The 23,483-nt window shown below is 36.7% G+C and overlaps 1 long non-coding RNA gene across 21 annotated transcripts in view; it reads right to left on the minus strand.

Annotated features, from left to right (window-relative positions):
* LOC144312061 (uncharacterized) overlaps positions 1–23,240 on the minus strand; it is a 123,838-nt gene extending 100,598 nt beyond the window's left edge. For 19 of the 21 annotated variants that reach the window (XR_013377495.1, XR_013377489.1, XR_013377499.1 and 16 more), the window contains exons 1-4: positions 23,113–23,234; positions 19,038–19,176; positions 12,444–12,558; positions 3,732–3,835 (exon numbers count right to left, since the gene is read on the minus strand). This is a non-coding gene — a long non-coding RNA (uncharacterized LOC144312061). Of the gene's footprint in view, positions 1–3,731; positions 3,836–12,443; positions 12,559–19,037; positions 19,177–21,316; positions 21,439–23,112 lie in introns of all 21 variants that reach the window. The other 2 variants (XR_013377487.1, XR_013377497.1) reach the window with 2 other exon arrangements.
* Positions 23,241–23,483: the final 243 nt, after the last annotated feature.

A 23,483-nucleotide genomic window follows, 5' to 3' on the forward strand; every position in this document is an offset into this window, starting at 1 on the left:
TTCAAGAGGTGAAAATGTAATTTGGAAGACTGGACTAGAAAAAATGAATTCTTATGGATACTTTTTGTAATCTAACAGACATTTTTTTAGCTTCCAGATGAATGTATATACATTCAAGTATGCATTCCTATATATGTGTACAAAACCTAATTATGTTACCTTGTAATTGAACATAGCTTTAGAGAATGGCACTTAATAGGCTCCCAAATGCTTTTGAACCAAAAAGTCATTCTTGAAAAGGGCAAGAATTGATGAAATTTTATATAAACATTTATCATCTGAATTTTCCGTGTAGCAGGTTTGACACACTATAGGGATTTTGGTCATTCTTATGCTGTTATTTTGAATTTTGAGTCTTTTTTATTCTATTGTCACTGACAGGGGTTATAGGGGAAAACAAGGATTTAGATGGGGAAATCAGGATGTAGATAAATTACACAGATGTGAAATAAGGCTTTCTGCATAAAATTTAGAATAGATAGTTCTTCAAATTATAAAGGATAAGTTGTACCTAAGCACCTGGTTTCAGGGTCTTCTCAGAGAACCAGAGGGACTGAGTCCATGGTTTATTTGGTCAATGATCCCAAGAAGGAAAGGGAAGAACAAGAAAAAGTCTTAACAAGCCACTCTGAGCAATGGGAGCTCACTAACACTGGGAGTTCTGGAGAACAGAGTGCTAATGGCTTGGAGTGATCGTTAATGAGTGCTGAAAAAGGGCAGCATGGGTGGCTCAGCGGTTTGGTGCTGTCTTCAGCTCAGGTTGTGATCCTGGGGTCCCGGGATCGAGTCCCATGTCAGGCTCCCTGCATGGAGCCTGCTTCTCCCTCTGTCTGTGTCTCTGTCTCTCTCCCTCTGTATCTCATGAATAAATAAAGTCTTAAAAAAAATGAGTGCTGAAAAAACTGGGGTTTTATCTACCCAGTCACCATCTTTTTATAGTTGAGGGCCATTTCCATGTTTAAATCTCTGGCGTTTGCCATTTACCCTCAAGATGTGTGCTGAAGAGCCAGGGACTGAGCACCTATAGCATCTGTTCCAGTCCACATCTTATACAGCTCAGGTCCATTCATTCATGTGTACTCCCTTCTCTCCAAAAGTAGTTCTATCAACAGCTGGTCTCAGTTCCTTTAAAATATGGCCTATAATAAAAAGGATATAGGTTCCAAGAATGTCATTGATAGTCATCACCTCCATGTTCTTCCAGCCATTTAAGGATTTCCCCTACTGCTAGTGTTTATGCTCATGTAGCCTGCTTACCATTCCATTCATAGCTTCCACCTCTGCCCCTGAGCTTACACCATTCAGAGATCACAAATATTTAAATAAACATCAAACATCAAGCTGGCTGAGGACAGAGGTTGGATGACTTCTGCTCAGTTCTTTCTATCTACAAGGTTGTTCAGTTGCTATTCTATGGAAGATGCCTTCTGGTGGATGTGGGTGTGAAGTATGAAGATACATACACTGTGCCTACTCCATGGATCCATCTACATGACTCTCCTCCAAGCTTCCTTGTCTGTAGTCCTCAATCTTGCCTTTTCAGGCCCTGATCAATCAGCTAGAGCAATTTTCCTCTGCCCCCATGGGTATTTCCTTTCTTCAAGCTATCTCTCCATTTACACTATGTGTCCATTTCAAATCTCTGCCCACTATAGGATTTCCCCTTTACTTCCTTCTGTAAGGGGCATCTCTGACTTGGGCTATTTTATAGTAACAGTCATTTTCTGATCACACGAACCTACAGAACTTCTCTTCCTTTGAACCAGGCTTCCTTCTTCATCATGATCAGATTGTTGTAATTTTGCAAAAGGACTTACATGGAAACTAGGGAAGAGATGTCTGTGCAATGGAGTAAGTGACATAGGGGCAAGGACTGTCTGTCTGTGTCCTCATTAGTGCCATTAGAATCTACTGAACCAATTACAATGGTACTATTTTCATCACATGATGGATTGTTGCTGTGCCTGTCCAATGCCATAATTTATAGATCTGACCATACCATTTGTGAGATGGGAAGCTCTAATTGCATAGTCATCTGCAAGTCCATAATCAGAAACTGTTGCATGCCACCAAAGCCCGGAGCCACTTTCTGAATGATGAACAGTCTGATGCTCTAGATGACATGGCCTTGCTCCAGATTCCTATGTCTACACTGTGGCTTTCTTACTGGGGCTTACTAGAGAGTTCATACAGAGTTCATACCCTTACCTATCCCATATAGCTCTAGCACCATGGGATGTGCCTGTTCACATGGTCCTAGCAGCAGGGCTACTTATCTCTAGCTTGAACCTACTGAAGAGCTCACTTTGAATAAAGCTTACTCAAAGCAGTATGCCCAAGCATTGAATATATACTGTTTCCAAAATCCTAAAAGATATAACAAGCTATACCTTAGGAGCTCTTGGTTTCCATTCTGGTCTTATTTCCTAGTACAGCAAAAGTACCCACTCTTTTCCTGACAGTTACTTGCTGCTATTCTGGAATGGTATCATTCCTGTTGACATTTGGAAGACCAGTTTCATTGAAAAATCTCCCATCAGAAATCCTGACCTACAGAATATAGTTATCTCTGAGATTCTTAACAGTAATATTCTCTCCATGCTAGAGAATTCCTTAATGCTTTATTGAGTAAGCTTATTCTGAGCCTCTGGGAAAAATAATTATCTAGAAAGTTCTCTGATATGACTTAATAAATCTATTCTAACACACCTCAATTTTTGAGCATTTTCACCCCTCTCTCAGTACTCTGCTACAGGACTCCTAGTACCTGCATCTCATTTTTGTAGACTTTCTTCACAAGCTTTAAGAAACCATTTTGGCAGTGCATTACTGCTATCTCCACATTTCCTTCTTGGGAAGTTAAAATCTTTAAAAAGACCCCCCATGTCCATAAAACCCCAGATATTTCATCACTGCACCTCAATCAGCACACACTCTAGATACTTCCCAGGATCTCAGCTAGAATTTGCAGTTATTTTGGTGAATATATTTTTTTTCTCTTGTAGCAGTGCAGAGAGCAAGATGGAATCTCTCATGGCAAGCAGTAATGTAAGCAGATAAGGGCATTGGACCTAAGACCAGATATTGACAATAGCAGCACAGGCTGATGACACCCAGTATCAATGAGTAGCAGAAGCAGAAGCTTTTGCCCAAAACTGATTAAACTCCTTTAAAAGGGGAGGACTTTTCCAGCACACCATTAGAATCTCCGGATGCTGACCCTTCCATGTCTGAGTGCATCAGAAAGGCAACTGCCACCAAAGGCTCTGCCCAATCCATCTCTGAACAGAACAGAGATCCTCTGCTGCTTGAAGATAATAAGCAGGACACTCTGAGAGCTAGCCCAATGGGACTAAATCCTCATCTCAACTTCACACCCATAGACTGACTTTGTATTTGGTTTGTTAACTTACCCCTTGTTGTACCTTGTTTGTCGTGTGAGTTTGTATTGTGCTTTGCTTTGTGTGATGTGGATGAAGCCAAGTTAAATACTTAGCAAAATAACGAGTTTGAAATCCTGAACATGCTTTACAATTGTGTTAATGTTATAACTGAATAAAGCTGACATTGTGGAAAGACACAGCTCATGATATGTGCCTTCATAGCATGGTTGAGACAAGCAGGAATAGTACTTCTGCTGTTGCACCATGCTGAGACCTGACCTTCGTCATTGGTCTAGATTAAAGGAGTCAGTTAGGGATCCCTGGGTGGCGCAGCGGTTTGGCACCTGCCTTTGGCCCAGGAGACCAGGGATCGAATCCCACGTCGGGCTCCCGGTGCATGGAGCCTGCTTCTCCCTCTGCCTGTGTCTCTGCCTCTCTCCCTCACTGTGTGCCTATCATAAAAAATAATAATAATAATAAAGGAGTAAGTTAGTGGCATTTCTTGAGGGCCTGTACCTTAGTTCAAATTTTTACCTGGTCTACAAGCCAGTGAGGTTACTTACTGCTGTAAAGAGAAGGGAAACACCCAGAAATAACCAAATAATCTGGGTATTAAATGTTAACATGCACTTCCACCTGATGTCTCCAACTCAAGTATGAAGGTATCAACCTCCTCTATGCAAAGCTTTTTGCTAAATACTTTAAGGCATCTTTGTCATACACAAAAAAGAGGGTAGAGGGGTGCCTAGGTGTTTTAGTTGGTTAAGCATCTGACTCCTGATTTTGGCTCAGGTCATGATCTCAGGGTTGTGAGATTGAGCCCCATGTTAGGCTCTGTACTGAGTATGGAGCCTGCTCTGGATTCTCTTTCCCCCTCCCTGTGTCTTCCCCATCACCCTTACTTGCAGACACATTTTCTCTCTCTCAGAAAAAAAAAAGAAAAAAGTACAGCATACTTTTGCAATCTCCAAGGTTAAGTCAGCTAACAATTGAAGTATTAGGATAATAATAATTCTAGTTTGCCAATAATTGAATAATCAAATAATCAAACAAGGGGTAATAGCAAATGAAGAGACAAATAGGTCACTGGAGTAGAATAAAGAAATACACTCCCATAAATATAAACTACTAATCTCTGACAAAGAAGTAAAAACAATACAACGGAGCAAAGATAATCTCTTCAACAAATGGTGTAGGAACAACTGCAGAACTGCATGCAAAAAAATAAGTATACAGATCTCATACCCTTAACAAAAATTAACATAAATGGATCACAGTCCGAAGTATAAAAAACAAATTATAAAACTCCTAGAAGATATCATAAGGAAAACAGAGATGACTATAGGGATGAAGATGCCTTTTCAGATACAACAAAGATAATGATCCATCCATGAAAGACATAATTGACAAGCTGGAGTTCATTAAAATTAAAAGTTGCTGTGCAAAAGATATTATCAAGAGAAAGAAAAGACAAGCCACAGAATGAAGGAAAATATTTGCAAAAGACATATCTGGTAATGGGACCATTATCAAAAATATACAAAGAATTCTTAAACCTCAACAATCAGAAAACAAACAATTCAATTAAAAAATGGGCCAAAGATCTTAGCAGGTACTTCAGCAAGAAGATATACAGATGGCAAATAAGCATATGTAAAGATGTTCCCCATCATATGTCATAAGGGAAATGAAAATTTAAAAATGAGATTCTACTACATACCCATTTGAATGCCCAAAATCTAGAACAATGATAACACCAAATACCAGAAAGTATATGGAACAGCAGGAGCTCTCATATGTTGCTGGTGGGGAATGCAAAATGTTACAGCCACTTTGGAAGACAGTTTGGTGGTTTCTTACAAAACTAAACATATTCTTACCATACAATACAGAAGTCACATTTCTTGGCATTTGCCCCAAGAAGTTGAAAACTTATGTTCACCCAAAACCTGCAGAGTGAGAGATCATGAGGGACATAGATGACACAGGTCATGTGCGACCTAAGTCATCATGCTTTTCCAAACTCACAGAATGTATAACACCACGTGTGAACCTAAAGATAAACTACAGGCAATGAATGATTAAGAGCATTAAAGTAGGTTCATCCTTGTTACAAAAAATATACTATTCAGGGAGGTTATGCATGTGTGGGAGCAGGAATATGTGAGTAATTTCTGTACCTTTCTCTCAATTTTTTGTAAACCTAAAACCTCTCAAAAATACAATCCATTAGAAAAAGACACATGTAAAACAATAACATTAACATTTCAAGAATTTCTGGTTTTCAAGTCGACTTTATCAAATACGATTTAATTAAGGAGTCCCTAAATAAAACTGGAGAATATTTATTTTTCCCTTATGTAAATTGCTGTGATCAGAGGTTTCTGTCAACATTTTAAGACTTTCCTCAGAAAGGAAGAGAGAGGGGCAGCCTGGGTGGCTCAGTGGTTTAGCGCCGCCTTCGGCAAAGGGTGTGATCCTGGAGACCCAGGATCTAGTCCCACCTTGAGCTCCCTGCATGGAGCCTGCTTCTCCCTCTGCCTATGTCTCTGCCTCTCTCTCTCTCTCTGTGTGTCTCTCATGAATAAATAAATAAAATCTTTAAAAAGAAAAAAGAAGATAGACCCAATAAACTATAAATTCAAGGATATACAATATAATACATTTTTACTGTGAACAAATACCAGTTTAAGAAGCTGAGCTTCTGACTTATTAAAATTGTGCCAATAGGGAAGCCTGGGTGGCTCAGTGGTTAAGCGACTGCCTTTGGCTCAGGGTGTGATCCTAGAGTTCTGGGATGGAGGCCCACGTGGGGCTCCCTGCATGGAGCCTACTTCTCCCTCTGCCTAAGTCTCTGCCTCTCTCCTCCTATGTCTCTCATGAATGAATAAATAAAATTTAAAAAAAAAAATAAAAAATAAAATTGTGCCAATAAAACATCTCTAGGGCATTATTAAATACTTTCACAAAAACATCTCTCACTTATTCATGGCCAAAACTATTTCCTTTTCAGCATCTACTTGATTAATCTATATGTTCTTACTGGTTGGAATGGATCGTCAGACCTGCTCACAGGTCTCCCTTGTAATAGCCCTGCTGCAGGTGACAAGGTGACAGATTGGAGATCTATGCATTTATCATCTGTATGCTTCCCTTGACATCTGAAATGACTCCTGACAGTACCAGTGCTAGAAAACAATTATGGTAAGAAACCAGGTAGGGAAAATGACTTCAGTGCAATTCCTAGGAGACAGAGCAACCTGAGGTGATGCATTGGAAGAAGAGCAGAGTAGAGCCATTGGGGGAGAGACCTTGTAAGTGATCTCAGTTACAGACACAAAAGGTCTCTTTACTAACACAGTTTGAGCAAGGTACACAAGACTCATTCAATATTTAGAAGGCTAAATTATCTTATAATTTCCTGACAATTTGGGATGAAAATTGACAAATATCCCAGAAGGAGAAAGCACCCCTCTGATTAAATAGACTATCAACAGCTTCACTGCTACAACCGATGTAGTTCTCTTGTATAGACGAGCTGGTTTGCTATGCAATGACAGGTTTGATCATCCATGTCATTGTGCATAGATAAACACTAAACCTCCATGAGCTTTGATTTTATCATCAACAACGTGGGTATAATTATTTTAATAGCTTAAGGACTATCAGAGTAAAAGGGTTTGCAAATTATACAACTCCCAAGCAAAAGAGTTTTCTCTTATGTTCTTAACATCTATGCTATAAATTAATTTAAATGTTAAATTTGGATTTTTATTTTGGAAGCAGGTCTGAAATCCTGTTCCACTATAAACACATGTATGTATACACATATACACATACGTCAGTTATTCATAGGTTTTGCATTTGTAAAAACCTTAATATTTTTAGTTATAGGTAACCATCAACATCTTATAATAAAAATTCACGACTCTAAAAGCCTGCAAAATATGTCCTAGCTTTCTGGCTCTGAAGATTTATGAAAATAATTGATTCAAGGAGCCAGACACTCTAAGCAAGAACAGCAGAAACAACAGAAGACACCAAACACTTCACTTGCTGGAATTCTGAGATAGAGTTTATTCAATTTGTTTAAGATGCAAATGAAAATTATAACTCCACCAAATGAATGTGTATATAAGCAGATGAGAAGGAGATGACAGAGATACTAGAGAAAAGAAAATATTTCACCAACGATGACTGAGGATTTTGCACTTCATTAAAAAGCAGACAAAGAAAATCCAAAGCAGGGCAGATATGAAGAAATCCACATGTAGAAACGTCCTGGTGAAATAAGACAATATAAAAGACAAAAAAAATTTTAAGATTTATATATTTATTTTACAAAAAGAGAGAGCCTGGGAGGGGGGAGGGAGAGGGAAGAAATCTCAAGCAGACTCTGTGCTGAGCTTGGAGACTGACATGGGGTTCAATCTCACGACCTTGAGATCACAACCTAAGCTGAAATCAAGAGTTGGACACTCAACTGACTGTGCCACTCTGGCACCCCAAAAGACAAAACATTTTGAGAGAGGTCTTAGAAACCATCAAAGATCCTTCATAAGTTATATAATTTAAAGATAGACTTTATAATATAAACATAAGCAAAGATATATAGTGAACCTAGTATAACTTTTTGAAATACGCTGGCAGAGGTTCTCTCTTTGAACAAACTCTAACCAAACTTCTCTGAATCATCTTCTCAACTAGGGTCCAACATGGGCTTATAAAAATGAAAAATGATTTGTGAAAAAAAAATTTTTATGCATTCACCTCCTTCCACATAAAAAGACTGAAAAGTAAGACATAGTTTCCAATAGCTTAAGGTTGCACATGATCCTGCCCCTCTTAACCTTTCACCCAAAGTGAGAAAGCTCAAGGTTGCCCAAAGAATTTATTGTTTGTTCTAGCCGACACCCAAGGATAGGCCCCTCTGACCACTGCTTGTTAGAGCACTTTCTATAAAGGACCTGCAATTGTGAATTCTTTGTCTCTCTGGGCTGTATTTCCCACCACTCACCAGTTTCTCTCAAGAACCTAAAAACCATTCCTTTGGAAGATAACCCATCAGCAAAGGAGCCTCTGATCCCCAGTTTCTGGGAGGATGGCATAGCTAGCAGACCCAACTGGCCCAACCAACATCTACACTGTCTAACCTCCTTTTTCTTCTTCTTTTTTTTTTTTAAGATTTTATTTATTTATTCATAAGAGACACAGAGAGAGGCAGAGATACAGGCAGAGGGAGAAGCAGGCTCCATGCAGGGAGCCCCACATGGGACTCGATTCTGGAACTCCAGGATCATGCCCTGAACCAAAGGCAGATGCTCAACCACTGAGCCACCCAGGTGTCCCTATTTGTATTCTTCCAATGAGGATTTACATTTGTTTCTGATAGTTACCTAAGGCCATGCAAAACCCAGGTGATATGAATTCAAATAGGAGTTCACTGGGTAGATCTTTTCCTTGTGTCCTGTCCAGTACCAGGGCAATTTTTCTCTTAGTTGCCTGGAGGACGTTAATGAGATAGATTTAGTTTGGTTCTCTTTTACCTTTAAAGGCATAGTTCTTGGATTACTAGGTGGAGAGACAAGGGTCTCCTAATACCATCTTCATCATGGACAAGTTCCACTGAGTAGCTCTGCCTCTAGGGAGACCTCAAAAGCCGCCAGCTGTCAGGTTGGCAAATTCAGCTCAACGACTTTCCCCTTCTGGGGGTTCCTCAAGCTCAATCATGATGACTTACTAGCCAAACAAGTTTACTTGCTAATGCTTTTATCAGCATTTAACAATGAGTTGTTTTCAGGATGCCGGGGTGGCTCAGTGGTTGAGTGTCTGCCTTTGGCTCAGGTCGTGATCCCGGAGTCTTGGGATTGAGTCCCATATCGGGCTCTCTGCATGGAGCCTACTTCTCCCTCTGCCTGTGTTTCTACATCTCTCATAAATAAAATCTTAGAAAAAAAGAAAAACAATGAGTTGTTTTCAACTGGTAAATAACTTGATTTACTATATTACTACTGGAAATGAATTTCCTGAAAACCCACTAAACCTGTTAAGTATTAAAGAAATTGTACAGGTGCCCAAACCCTACAAACCTGTGATATTTCTACCCCTGAAGTTATCCTCTGAGCCCCTTCAACAAGGCAGACTAGAGTTCTAGCCTTTGAGGAGGAGGCTTATTATCAGAGGTTTGTATCTGGAAATTCAAAGAAAAAATTAAATAAGTGACATATGAAGTCATAGTCAATGAGGCTGTATAAAAATTTCAAAAGTCAGGAAAGGTTTTGCCCCAATGTTCACATGTAACAAGAGCTATGTTCTGAAGACCTCGTGATTCATCCCCTCTCTGAGAAAGCCACAGTTCAATTTAAAAGATGTATCTTAGGACGACTGAGTGGCTAAGTAGTTGAATGCCTGCCTTTGGCTCAGGGCATGATCCTGGCGTCCTGGGATCGAGTCCTGCCTGTGTCTCTGCCTCTCTTCGTGTCTCTCATGAACATATAAATAAAATTTAAAAAAAGATTTCTCTCAATGGCATTTTAAATCAGACTATTTTTATTTTTAATCAGAAAATATAATCCCCTCAGCATATAGAGCAGAATACTCCTATTATTGTGACTGGCTAATCTTCATGTACATGTTAGTAAATAATATGTATACAATACCAAAAGATCAACATCCTGAATTTATGGAGTAGATAAAGGGAAAATAAAATTCCCCACAGTATTTTTCCAAACACCTGGGAACTGAGTGGCAGGCATGCTGAGCACAAGAATCCAGGGTAAAATAAATATGTATCTCCCAACCAAGAGTCTGAGTGATTTTTCACACAGCTAGACATTTGAAAGTATGTACCTCTCAATCAGAAATACACCACATAGAAATGTAATAATTAGGTATATAATATCTTGAGCTAGATTAAGAAAAAAACCTGCCTTGCCAAATAGCATCTGATTAGCTATTTGAAAGTTATACAAACTTACAAGGTCATGAGTACTCTTGAAAACTGTTTCTGAGAATTCATTGCAAAGACTGGTATTTTGGAAATTAATAGAACACTTGGGACTATTTTAAGTAGAGAAAATTTAATTTTAAAAAAGTGGTCATAAAATACAAACTCCTAGTTACAAGATGAATAAAATTCTGGTGATAGAACATTCAGCACCATGTAACTATACCTAATGATATTGTATCATATATTTGAAAGTTGCTGAAAGAGTAGATCATAAAAGTTCTCACCAAAAACAAAATAAAACAAAAATGTGTGAAAGTATGGTGATGGATGTTAACTGGACTTACTGTGGTGATCATTTGCCAATAGATGCCTATACCAAATCATTAGTTTGTACAACAGAAATAGAATATTGTATGTATGCCATTTATATCACAATTTTAAAAAAAGAGTGAAATAAAGGCAATTTAAGGTTTTGTTGTTATTGTTAAGCAATACAGTCGTCAACAGTAAAAGTTTTTATTGTATTAATCAACTTCAGGATTTCAAACACTAGTTTCCTCCTTACATATCAGTCATTTTATATCGGAGCATGCTGCAATTCTGATCTAACAGCTCCCTTAACAATAGAAGTTAATAAATTTGAATCGCTGACTTATTCATTTGTTTCATCTCTGCCATAATTTATGCTATATTAAAATTGTAGGCAAGAGTGACACAATGCCTAACAAATAACAAAAAGCATGATGGTTAAACCATATGTTCAGATGTAGACATTTTCCTTTTCTTTCTTTTTTTTTAAAGATGTGTTTATTTTTGAAAGAGAGAGTGTGTGTATGTGTGTGTGTGTAGAGGTAGAGGGAGAGAGAGAATCCTCAAGCAGATCTCACACTGTGTTCGATCTCCCTGAGATCATGACCTGAGCTGAGATCATGACCTGAGCCAAAAGCAAGAGTAGGACACTCAACTGACTGAGCCTTCCAGGAGCCCCAGTAGTAGACAGATATTCTAATCAGATATTTACAAGGCTAGCAATAATTAATATTTATTTTGTGTATGAATACAACTAAGGAAGATATTACTAGGGCATGGCATGGGTAAAAGATTTCAAAATAGCACACAGCATGTATGATCAAAATATTGATATTAATAGTCATTGTGTGATATATAGACAGTGCATTTTACACAATGATATTTATATTTTGGCTTCTTTTATATGTCTAAATTCACAAATGTTAAATGTATACTCAATCCTAAATATTCTGGAAGATGATAAGACATTAGAAAATATTAAGACTACATTTTGAGAAAGAAAATAACATGCATCCACATTAAGGAGTTGCTTGCAACACAAGAAGCTCTAATCTTTAACTGCTGGAATAATTTATCCTGATCTAAGTGTTCATAGTTTATCTTGCATTATGTCATCAAAATAATACATTTTATTTAGAAAATATATGTTTGTATTCTCATTACTTAGCATTAAGTCTTTCCTCTAAAATGAAATTTAAGCCACAATCTGATTTTTAATAACATTGTCCTATTCTGTCTTTGGGTAACTTTTTGTAACTCTTGCCTGAATTTGACCATTTGAGATTGCTCTTATTTATGAGTTACACATCATCTTTTGACATTTTTTGTGCATGAATCTTTTTCAACATTGCTGATTAAAACCTCAGAGTAGATTCCTTCAAACAAAGAATTTCTAAGCCTCTTCACATGAAGCAAACTATAACTTCCTATTATCTCTCTATGACACTGTCATGTTCATCATACTCCTGAGAAATTACATTAAAAACTTAAAAAATCAAATAGGTTAAAGTAGTCTCAAATGTTTTCAGTGGTTAATATCCAATTAAACTCACATAATGTAATTTCTATAATTATATTCCTGAAAGGAAACAATTCACATGTTAACAAGTTCTTTTTTCTACAAAGGTTTATCTATACAGATCTTTGTAAGCTTTTGAGATCTTGACTTTAAGTCCTTTACTTCCTGTTCACCACTTCTTGTTTTGACACATCCAGGTGCTCCTCCATCTAAGTTTTCACTGAGACATCCATGGCATTAACCCTAGAGGCATGTCTGTATCTGCCCTACCCTCCATACTCACATTTTCTTACTTGCCTCACATGGATCCACGGGCAAACATTCTAAGTCCACGTCTCCACTGTACTTGCACAGGAGACAACTCAACTCTGACCAGCACCTCTACCTAAGCACAGCAGCTGAAAAGAAAAAAAGGATTAGTATGCTGCCAAGTGTCCCTCAAAATTCATGACCACAATTCTCAAATGCATACTCAACAATAAACCACAGTGCGGTATATTGACTAAGGTAACAGATCTGTATTTATTTAAGAGTTACCCATGCAACCTTAATACTATATTTTCATCTTGAAGTAAGGATGATAAAAATAAATTTGGCCACAAATTATGTTGTGAGGTTTATTGAGTAAACCAGTGTAAAGCATGCATAAGTGCTCTGGATGTTTTTAGTGCTCTACAGATTGTAGTTATTATTTATGCATTCTCTGAACTTTGCAACAAATATTTATAATTTCTTTTCTTCTTAGATCTCCAAACCTACCTCCCACCCTCACTATCAATTGATAGCTGTGCCATAACTCTTTGAAAAGATAGAAGCACCAGGAGTTACTCTTTAAAGCTCCACCTCCCCCAATTTATCAACCCAACTTCCGCTTTTCCTACTCAAAACAACCTGATCCAGTCATAAGAAAATGCATGGTATGTGAATGGGTCAACAAGCATGTGTAGGCCTCCCACAACAAAAGGGTCTACTGGTATACCTCATACTTCTGCTCTTCCTATGTCCATGAAGAAGAGGCAAATGGAAAACACCCTTCAAAAGAAAAAAATAAAGGAATTTTCAGTCTTTTAATGGGGAGGAGGGGAATGGATAAAATCATTTGTGTTTTTTTCACAATTATTCTTCCTTTTTATAAGCCCATTTGGACCCTAGTTGAGAAGATGATTCAGAGGAGTTTGTTCAAAGAGAGAATCTCTGCCAGTGTATTTCAACAAAGTTATACTAGGTTCACTATATATCTTTGTTTATGCTTATATTATAAATAGTCTATCTTTAAATTGCATAACTTTTGAATGGCTTAAAGTTTTCATGGTTTCTACAATCTCTCTTAAATTTTTTTGTCTTATATATTCTCTTATTTCTCCGGGATATTTCTACATGTGGATTTATTTATGTCTGCCCTGCTTTGGATTTTGTTTATTTGTCTGCTTGCTTTTTAAATTAAGTGGAAAATCCTCAGTCATCCTCAATGAAATATTTTCTTTTCTCTATTACTTACTTCTGTCATCCCCTTCTTGTCTGCTTATATACACATCCATTTGGTTGAGTTTATAACTTTCATTTGTATCTTTAAAATAAGTAAGCAAATTGAATAAACTATCTCAGAATTCCAACAAGTGAAGTGTTTGGTGTCTTCTATTGTTTCTGCTTGTTCTTGCTTAGAAAGTCTGGCTCCTTGAATCAATGATTTTCATAAATCTTAACAGTCAGTAAGCTAGTATACTAGATATATATAGTGTAGACTAGATAGATAATTTATAACATATACTAGCTTCCTTCTTCTTTTCCCAGTTAACAGAGCTGACAGATCTGCCTCTGTTCTGCTCTACCTACCCTCAACTGGAAAAGAAGTTGTCATATTCACTTTCCTTTCTGTCTAATCTTCATTCCCTGCTGTAACAGGCTCTCCTGCCAGGTGGAGGGTTAGCTCCATTTAAGTTACATCTTTTGAAATAGCTCTGCCAGTCAGGACAAACTTGACCTTCAGGCACATGAATAGCACAGAATCGTAGGGAGAGCCATCTGCGTGCCCAAGCCTGCCAAGGGTAAACATCCCCAGGCAACACTGCAAATATATTAAATCAGAACCTCTGGGTGATGAGAGCAAATAATATGTCTTTTTCCTAGGATCTCAAAATAATTGTGATGTACATGAAGTCTGAAAATTGGTCTTTCAAACCTATTTTCTCAACCATTATAACAAATACTTCTCATGTGAGGAAAGTGACTTGCCCAAGGGAACACTGCTTGAATTTAGAATTATACAGTGAACCCAACCTGAACCATTCTGCTTAAAACTCCTATCTTGGGGTGCTTGGGTGGCTTGGTAAGTTAAGCATCTGACTTTGCCTAGGTCAAGATCTCAGGGTCGTAGGATGGAGCCCTATGTCTGGCTCCCTGCTCAGCAGGAATCTGTTTCTCCCTCTCCCTCTCTTTCACTCTTTCTCTAATGAACACATAAATAAAATCTTTAAAAAAATAAATGAAGTGGGACACCTGGGTGACTCAGCGGTTGAGTGCCAGCCTTCGGCACAGGGCATGATGCTGGAGTCCCAGGATCAAGTCCTGCATCAGGCTCCCTGGATGGAACCTGCTTCTCTTTCTGCCTATGTCTCTGCCTCTCTCTCTGTGTCTTTCATGAATAAATAAAATCTTTTAAAAAAAATGAATCTCCTGTCTCCTTCACCTCTTTACCTCTTGGATAAATTAAACCCTTAAGATCTCCTTTCCCACCACTGTAGGCATTGGTTTTGGAGAAACTTGATATTGTTTAAAATGCAAAAAAAAAAAAAAAAAAAAAAAAAAAAGAAAAGAAAAAGAAAAAGAAATGCTCCCATGTGAGAAAAAGGAACTACTAGTTTGGTAGGAAAACACAAAACCAAAACCACAAGAATATTATGCATCAGGAATCAATGGAAAACATAATTTCAAGGAGGAAGGCATTATAAACTCTGTTGCATGCTGCTGATTGATCATTAAAATAAGACCTGTATGTTCACTGATGTTAAAAACTTGTAAGTCCTTGATTATACATATTTTTACTTGCTTATTTGTATTTATGTTTAAGTCTTGATTCCTTCCTTTAATTAATTTTATTTATTAATTAGAAATACTAATTCTTTGTTATAACAATTTACTATTTTATCTCTGCATTATTTTACTGACATTCATAAAACTTTTAATTCTAGCCATACAAATTATTTGCCATTTTGATTTCATTTTTGTTTTTGACAAAATGAAACTGGTTTCATCTTCTGACTATAATGGTTAACACTCATTAAAAATTTAAAATTTGAAAAAAAAATTTGAAATGTGTAAGAAAAAGTAAAAATATTATCTAAAATTTTCCTTTTATACCTTAAAGTTCATAAATGTAAATACATTTGTAAATTTTCTTACAGAAATCTTTCTGTATATATGTATAATCCATACATATTTAAATAAGACCATACTTAAAATGCTAATTTTCAGTTTTTACATAGTAATATATTGTGGAAATACATATATTTTTCCCATTTTTTTCATGATCTCCATGTGAAAATTTTTGCAAGTGGAATGGTGGGTCAAAAGAAAGTAAATTCCATTTTTTCATACATATGCCAAATTATCTTTCTTAAAGTTCATACCATTTTTTAAATCCTTCTCTAATGCTTTCAAATATGTCCACAAATTATTTGATTCTTATTCCTTCAAAGTAGTAGAGCTGTAGAAGTTTACAGATTTCTCTTGGGCTCCCTCTCTCTCTCTCTCAATCTTTCTGCTTTCTCTCAGATTACTTTCTTTGGTGAAAGCTAGATGCTATGCTGTGGGGGCACTCAAGCAGCCCCATGGAAAGATGCATTTGGTGAGGATCTGAAGCCCCTGGCCTCCAGACATATGTGTGAACTTAGAAAACAATCCTCCATCCCAATCAAACTCTCAGATGACTGCAGCCCTGAGAAACTCTGATCCAGAACCTCCAGCTGAGTAATTCCTCATCTCCTGACTCACAGAATCTGTGAGACCACTAACATTTATTGTACTAATCTGCTAACCATGGTGGATAATTTGTTACGCAGCAATGGATAACAATACAGAGCTTAGAACCCAGAATTGCATGCTGATAAAACAAATTCATGAAATGTTAGCATTATTATGAAACTAGGCAACAGTGAAAGTCTAATAAACTTTGAAGAGGGTGATGAAGACAGAATGAGCACCAAACAGACCATGAAAAGAGTCCTGGTAGCAACATCATGACCTTTGGGGAGGCTGCAGGTGTGGAATTAAAGAGAAGTGAGGGAAAGAACTTGCCCACTAGTGTGCATGGTACAGACAGAATTCCAACCTGTGCTTTTAATTCTCATGCAATATGTAACTAGAGCACTCAGAACTGGAGAAACGATATAGAGCTTTTGGACATTATGGGAATCAACCATCTAATAAAAAGTAAGTAGGACTATTTTTTAAATTATTCTTATTTCTAAAAATTGACATGTGGAGGGATTTCAAGAACATTTGTTTAAAAATTAAGAAATCATTATTTCCCATTGAGAAAATATCCCTAGATTAAGTGATATTGTGTTAAAGTACAAAAAAAATACCTATTTAATTTCATGCATTTGTTATTTAGCCTTAAATTTTGAAAAAGAATTTATGTTTTTAAAATATTTTATTTATTTGATAAAAAGAGAAAAAAGTGCATGAGTGGGTGAGGGGCAGAAGGAGAAGCAGGCTCTCGACTGAGCAGGGAGCCTGATGCAGGGCTTGATCCCGGGATTCTGGGGTCATGACCCAAGCCAAAGGCAGACACTTAACTGACTGAGCCACCCATGCACCCCTAAAAATGAATTTAAAGAGAAATTTTTTCCCATTACTTATTAATTATACCCAAATTCCAGGGGGTAGGCAAAGGGAAGAAGAGTTTAAGTAACAAACTATATATTTAAATAAACATATACATAAATGTATAAGACAATAGAGATGATGGAGAAAACCATATTGCATTTGCTTTACTAATCTTTATTTTGTATTTTAAGTAAAAAAAAAAAAGCATACTATATTTCACTGGTGATCACACCTAAAAACTAATTTTATGTAAACTTTTTAAAAATATGTTTCCAAGGAGAAGAATAAATTAAATACCATTGATCAAATGTCAGTGAATAAAAGTCTCAGTGGCCAAAGCAGTAAGTAAGTTTTTAAAAGTGGGATGAATTCTTTAAATGGGGATTACTGGGTGGCTCAGCAGCTGAGCATCTGCCTTTGACTCAGGGCATGTTCCTGGAGTTCTGGGATCAAGTCCCGCATCGGGTTCCCTGCATGGAGCCTGCTTCTCCCTCTGCCTGTGTCTCTGCCTCTTCTCTGTGTTTCTCATGAATAAATGAAGCAAATCTTAAAAAAAAAAAAAAAAAAAAAAAAAAAAGAATTCTTTAAAGGGTTTACTTCTATCCAGTAAAACTTTTCATATGTTGCAAATTAGGGTAGGAGAGCTTATAAAGTAAACTTTCTCTCTTCCTAAGGCAGACAATAACAAGGAATTGTGTTAATTAAAATTGCAGTGAGAAACAGAAAGAGCCCAGGCCACTTAGGGATTGCTTAGCCTTTCATTTCATATTTAGAAGGTGTCATATTTGCAGATACTTTAGGGTTTTGCATTTGGCATAACTAATCTTATTATTAATTTAGTAGATGATTTTCCTTTTATCTGAGCATCGTTTTACTCTGACTGAAAGGGGATTTTATTTACTTTTCCAAATTCATGTGATTTAATAATTACTGAATTGAAGCTTCTACACAGAGAGATGCTCAGCTTATTTTCTGTGAAATTAGTCAAGGTAATAATTAGGATTGCAATGACTTCTATGTATTGCAATTCATAATGTGGCATCTCCTTTCTTACAGCATTACTTTCCTCCCTTAGGATATAATGTTGCATTGAGAACATCATTCAGGGTGTGCTTGCCAACTTAGCAGACAAGAAGAGTAGAATGAGCTTCTGATTTTTCGAAGCAGTGCCCAATCCATTGAATTAAATACTCCAAGGGACAATATTATGAATATCTTTATGACCAAAGCTATTGAGCTATTCCAGCTCAAGATAAAATAAAAATTATTATTCATCTACATATTTGCATTCATCTTTACAAATGGATGTATTGTGAAAAAAGACATCCTACATGATATAGATTGATATAAGAATAGAAAAAAATCAGATGTTTGCCCTAGAATATCTCCAGTCTTTCTTCAGATCTCTGACTTGCATGCAGCTAAATTTCTTCCAATTGTTCTGTGCTTCTACACATAGTCTATTACCAAAAGAAAACACGTTGCTTAACTTTCAGCAAACAGCCTTGACCACAATGCTTTGGATTTTTGAAAATTATTCTTTCATTATGGAGCATATATTGGTTTAGTTCACAAAGCAGATCTGTATCACCACTGAGCATCATCTTTTTAATTGATCTCGTGCTTCTGTGTACCAGCTAAGAATCATTCCTCTCTTCAACTTTTTTTTTTTATCTTGACTACTGTCTAAATACCATCTCCAAAGAATCATTGCTTACAAGATGATGAAGGGAAATAGTGACCACCCAAACACAAAAATGTGAATGACCACCTGGATCCCTCTTGAGTCACTCTCAATGTCTCAGTCCCATGACGAACCATGTGATTCAGGAAAATTATAATTTACTGTGGTTATTGACCTTCTGCATTATTTGCAAATAATGAAAACCACAAGTTTTCAATCTACATAAGTTTATATAGCACATCTTTACCAGAGGAAAAAAAATACACATAAAGCCACAGCTGAGCTAGATAAAATAGGATTATGTCATCACCTACATGTATTTCCTGGATCTTTTCATCATGACCATATCCCCTTTCTCACTGATACCTGAGATCAAATGTGTCTGGTTGCCCAGAGCCTTGTAGGTCTTGCTCAGTTTGTTTGAGGAGGCAAATCCAAGCCAGAATTTTGATGATAAACTACAACCGCCCATCGAAAGCTTTTTTCTCCACTGTTCTTTGTGGTCCTGGAATTTATAATGAATGGACTTAATTTACAACATTCATAATCATATCAACTGGAGATAATTATTTGTATATTACCTTTAAGAAAACATCTGCATGTATGAATTTGTTCTGCAAGTCTTCAGATCCATTTAATGATATAAAAAATGATAGTTTTTGCAGCAGTGGAAAGCTCTCAATATTAAGATTAGAAGGTTTCTGAGGATTTTGTGCTCTCCAGTCACATCAGGGTAGCCTGTCTTGGTCACTTCCTCTAACAAAAGTTAACTGTTCCTCTGAATCTGATGAAAGTGATTCAAGCTCCAGAGATGTTTGAAATAAAACTGCATAATTGGTTCTTACTTGTAAAACTATATGTGGTGACTAGAATTCTATTGTTGGTATTCATTTCAGTCATAAGTAGATTCAGGTTTAAATATACTCTGATATATAAGCCATTTAAACGGACCTGGAGTAACTTGGTCAACCCAGACTGTTATCTTAAGGTTAAATTAACTCAGAAATATCTTCGAGTCCTGAGGAATATTTTTCCTCATTAGTTTCTTCAATGAGTATTAATTAACTTTCTTCTTTGGGAAAAATTGTGTAGCTTTTGCCAAATTGCAGTTGTTCAAAAATATACACTCTTCTGAATCATCAGTGTTGTTGACAGGTGTGTGTGTGTGTGTGTGTGTGTGTATCTGTGAAACATGATATGTTTGGACTAGCTGATTCCAAAGACCCTGCTACCTGGAAACCATTTCCATTTGTTTTCTCTATTTACCTATCACTTCAAGGGGATGAACTGTTACATAAACTCAAATTATTGCAACTATTTTTTTTAGCATTATGCAACAATAAAGTCTTCTTATATTTGATTACTTGTTAAGAAGGAAATATGAAGAACCATATGATGTGACATAGAGGCAGATTATTTGGGCTTGCATTCTAATTCTAACCTTTTATTAACTATATGACATTAAGTCATTTATACAGTTTGGCTCACCATCTTGTCAGTGCAGACTGAAATAACATTATCTATCTAGAAACTTCACAAGCTTCAGTGAAATGAGAGAGAAATGTATGTTGAAATGCTTGCAGCAGGGGCAGTTGGGTGGTTCAGTCAGTTAAGTGACTGCCTTTCAGCCCAGATCATGGTCCCAGAGTCCTGAGATAGAGCCCCGAGTTGGGCTCCACACTCAGCACTGAGTCTGCTTCTCCCTCTTCCTCGGTCCTTTCCCACCACTCGTGCTCTCTCTCTTTCTCAAATAAATAAATAAATAAATAAATAAATAATAAATAAATAAATAAATAAATAAATAAAATCTTTTAAAAATGTTTGCAGCATTATAGAGCTATGCAAATGCCTATTAGCTATTCCTGCAAACATAATGCTTTGTTTAAATTTCTCTCTTTGAAATGCAGGAGTGATTGAGTTGGATGATAAAGAAATAAAGGTTGATAAAGATCACAAAAATGGGCCAACAGGGAAAGAAAGAATTTTTATAAGAAATATGGCCAATGTGGTTGTTATTGTGTAAAAGAATGCCAAGTTGTCAATGATCCTGTGGGTACAAAGTTGGTAAATCAGTCTAGCGCCAAGATGTCTATACTACATCACTCTATCCATATTAAAATGATTACGAGTTACTAGTACAGGTTACCAATATGACAATACCAGAAAAGGGCACAATAAGTAAGTATGCTGCTATAGAGAAAAAAGAAATTAGTATCAATTCTTATATAAACATTTAAATGGGAAATATTTTCCTATCCACATTTACAACTCGAGCCTTATATACCTGTAACCTAAACGCCTTTCTCTTACACAAAAAAATGAAATAAGGGACACAGATGAAATTTGGAGAATGAAAAAGATAAATAAAATGATAAATTTCCATGGGGAAGCTTCCACATAAAGTGAGTCAAAATAAAAATCAAAATTCTTCACCAGGAAAATTTTAAAAATGGTGGAGGATATGATTCAAGAGAATGGATAATGTGAATATACATTTTTTAAAGCCAATCTAAGATGTGATAATACAAGGATGCTAGTGCAGGAGGCTGCAGGCCCCTGGGGCTTCCTAATTGGGTATCCTTAGTCAGGTTTTCTCATCTCTTTGTGTTTCCTTTCCCCATTTACAGCATAAAGGTTACACTTACATATCCTTTGGATCCTTTATGACCATTAAATGCATTAGTATGTAGTAAGCATTTAGAATAGGACTCAGTGTAAGAAACGTATCCGTGGAGAGAAAACTTCTTAAAGCTCAAAATAGGTAGATCTACAGAGAAAAAATAAAAACATGCACTATTTTGCACCCTGGATATTAACATCTACCATATATACCTTACCTATTAGACCACTGGGGTTTTAACATTATATATATTATGGTTATTTTGATGGGGAAGTTGAAATAAAGATTCAAGAACATGTACAGATACTAAAGCCAGAGTAAGTTTCAGTAATTATTTGACACGTATCTAGTTTTTGAGAATGCCATCTAAAGGTCAACAATAAAGGCATCTATGTCAAACAAAAAGAAGATAATAGTGTTGCTGGAATACAAGACAGACTTCATAGAACATTCCTGGGGTAATTACATCAATTCAGTGAATTGTCTTTTTCACAACCATAATGTTTCATGTGCCTCCACAGAGATCAGTTTTATAACAACTACAACATTTGTTATAATTCTACCTAGACAATTCAGCCTTAGTCTTTTCAATTGACAGGAATGTTTAGATACAAAATCAGACCTCTGGGCACCGGGGTGACTCAGCGGTTTAGCGCTGCCTTCAGCCCAGGGCATGATCCTGGAGACCCAGGATCGAGTCCCACATTGGGCTTCCTGCATGGAGCCTGCTTCTCCCTCTGCCTGTGTCTCTACTTCTTTCTCTCTCTCTCTGTGTCTCTCGTGAATAAATAAAAAATAAAATAAAATAAAATAAAATCTCAAAATCAGACCTCTGAATATGAAGCATCTGTCAGTAATAAGCAAGACACAGATTCTAGTCCCAGCATTTGCAATAGGAATGTTAAGGCAACTGGTATGGACAAAAACAAAGAAATAAAAAAAAAAAAAAAATGTGAGTAAGGCTGCCCTTAGTAAGATATGGTTTAAGAATAGAAATAGAGGCAGTTAAAACATCTAAAATAAAGAGTTAACAAGTTGTTGAGGGAAGAAAAAATCAAACCCTACCAGTCAGTATTAGTTCTTACTTGACTTCTACATTAGAAATTCCTATTTTCTGACTCCTTAATTTTCTCTAAGAGCCACCCATTAAATATTTACTACAAAGTTACATGATGATGTTGTTATGGTCCTCCTCACAATTAATTTCTTCATACAAACAATTCATAAAATCATTGAGTTCCTCCCACTGATCTGGTTTTCTTAGGCATTATGCTAATTCCTAGAGATGCAAGTGAATTCCAGGCAAAAATGGAAAATTTAACTAACAAATGAAGAATATTGTTTGAGCAAACTGTCACTGTGCTACATTAAGGGGAAATGATAAAGACACAAACAAATGATCCCTAGAGCAAAGTGATGAAAGTTGCCAGCAGCCAAGAAGTGTGGGATGACTTAGAAGAAGTAACTGCAGAGTTGGTATACAAATTTACAGGACAAGAAGAACTCTGTAAGGAGAAATCAATCGGCAGCACCCAAACCAATTGATAAATTATGGCTAAGGATTTCCAGAGCCTTCTCTTTTAAAGAGTCACTGGAGGGGCAGCCCCGGTGGGGCAGTGGTTTAGCGCCGCCTGCAGCCCAGGGCGTGATCCTGGAGACCCTGGACGAGTCCCACATCAGACTCTCTGTATGATGCCTGCTTCTCCCTCTGCCTGTGTTTCTCCCTCTCTCTCTCTCTCTGTTTCTATGAATAAATAAATAAAATCTTTAAAAAAAAAAAGAGTCCCTGGAAATAGCAAAACTGATTAAAATGGAAGCTACCTTCTTCTTCAGTGAAACAAGGCTGAAAACATGACTTCAAACTGTCACCTTCTAAAGCACGTCCTCAAATGCTGTTATCTCCCAACATAGGTCTTCTCAGACTTTAGGAAAAAACAGATTTGTCTGAGAGGAAATGACATAATTCTTAAAGCCTATAAACATACCTTTATTAGGTCATAAAAAGAGGATCACCGGACAGGTTCTGGAAGTAGTGAGGTGATGCCTGTATAGATAGTTCCACATTAGAGTCTAGGGGAGTTAGAACTCATACTGCAACTTTTTTTTTCCCCTTACAATCTAACAAGCCTTCATAAAGAATGCAGAACACAACAGAAATCGTCACACTTAGGGAATTTCTGCTAGGAACCACC

This window comes from Canis aureus, chromosome 4 (assembly GCF_053574225.1).
Source record: "Canis aureus isolate CA01 chromosome 4, VMU_Caureus_v.1.0, whole genome shotgun sequence".
Classification (NCBI taxonomy): domain Eukaryota; kingdom Metazoa; phylum Chordata; class Mammalia; order Carnivora; family Canidae; genus Canis; species Canis aureus.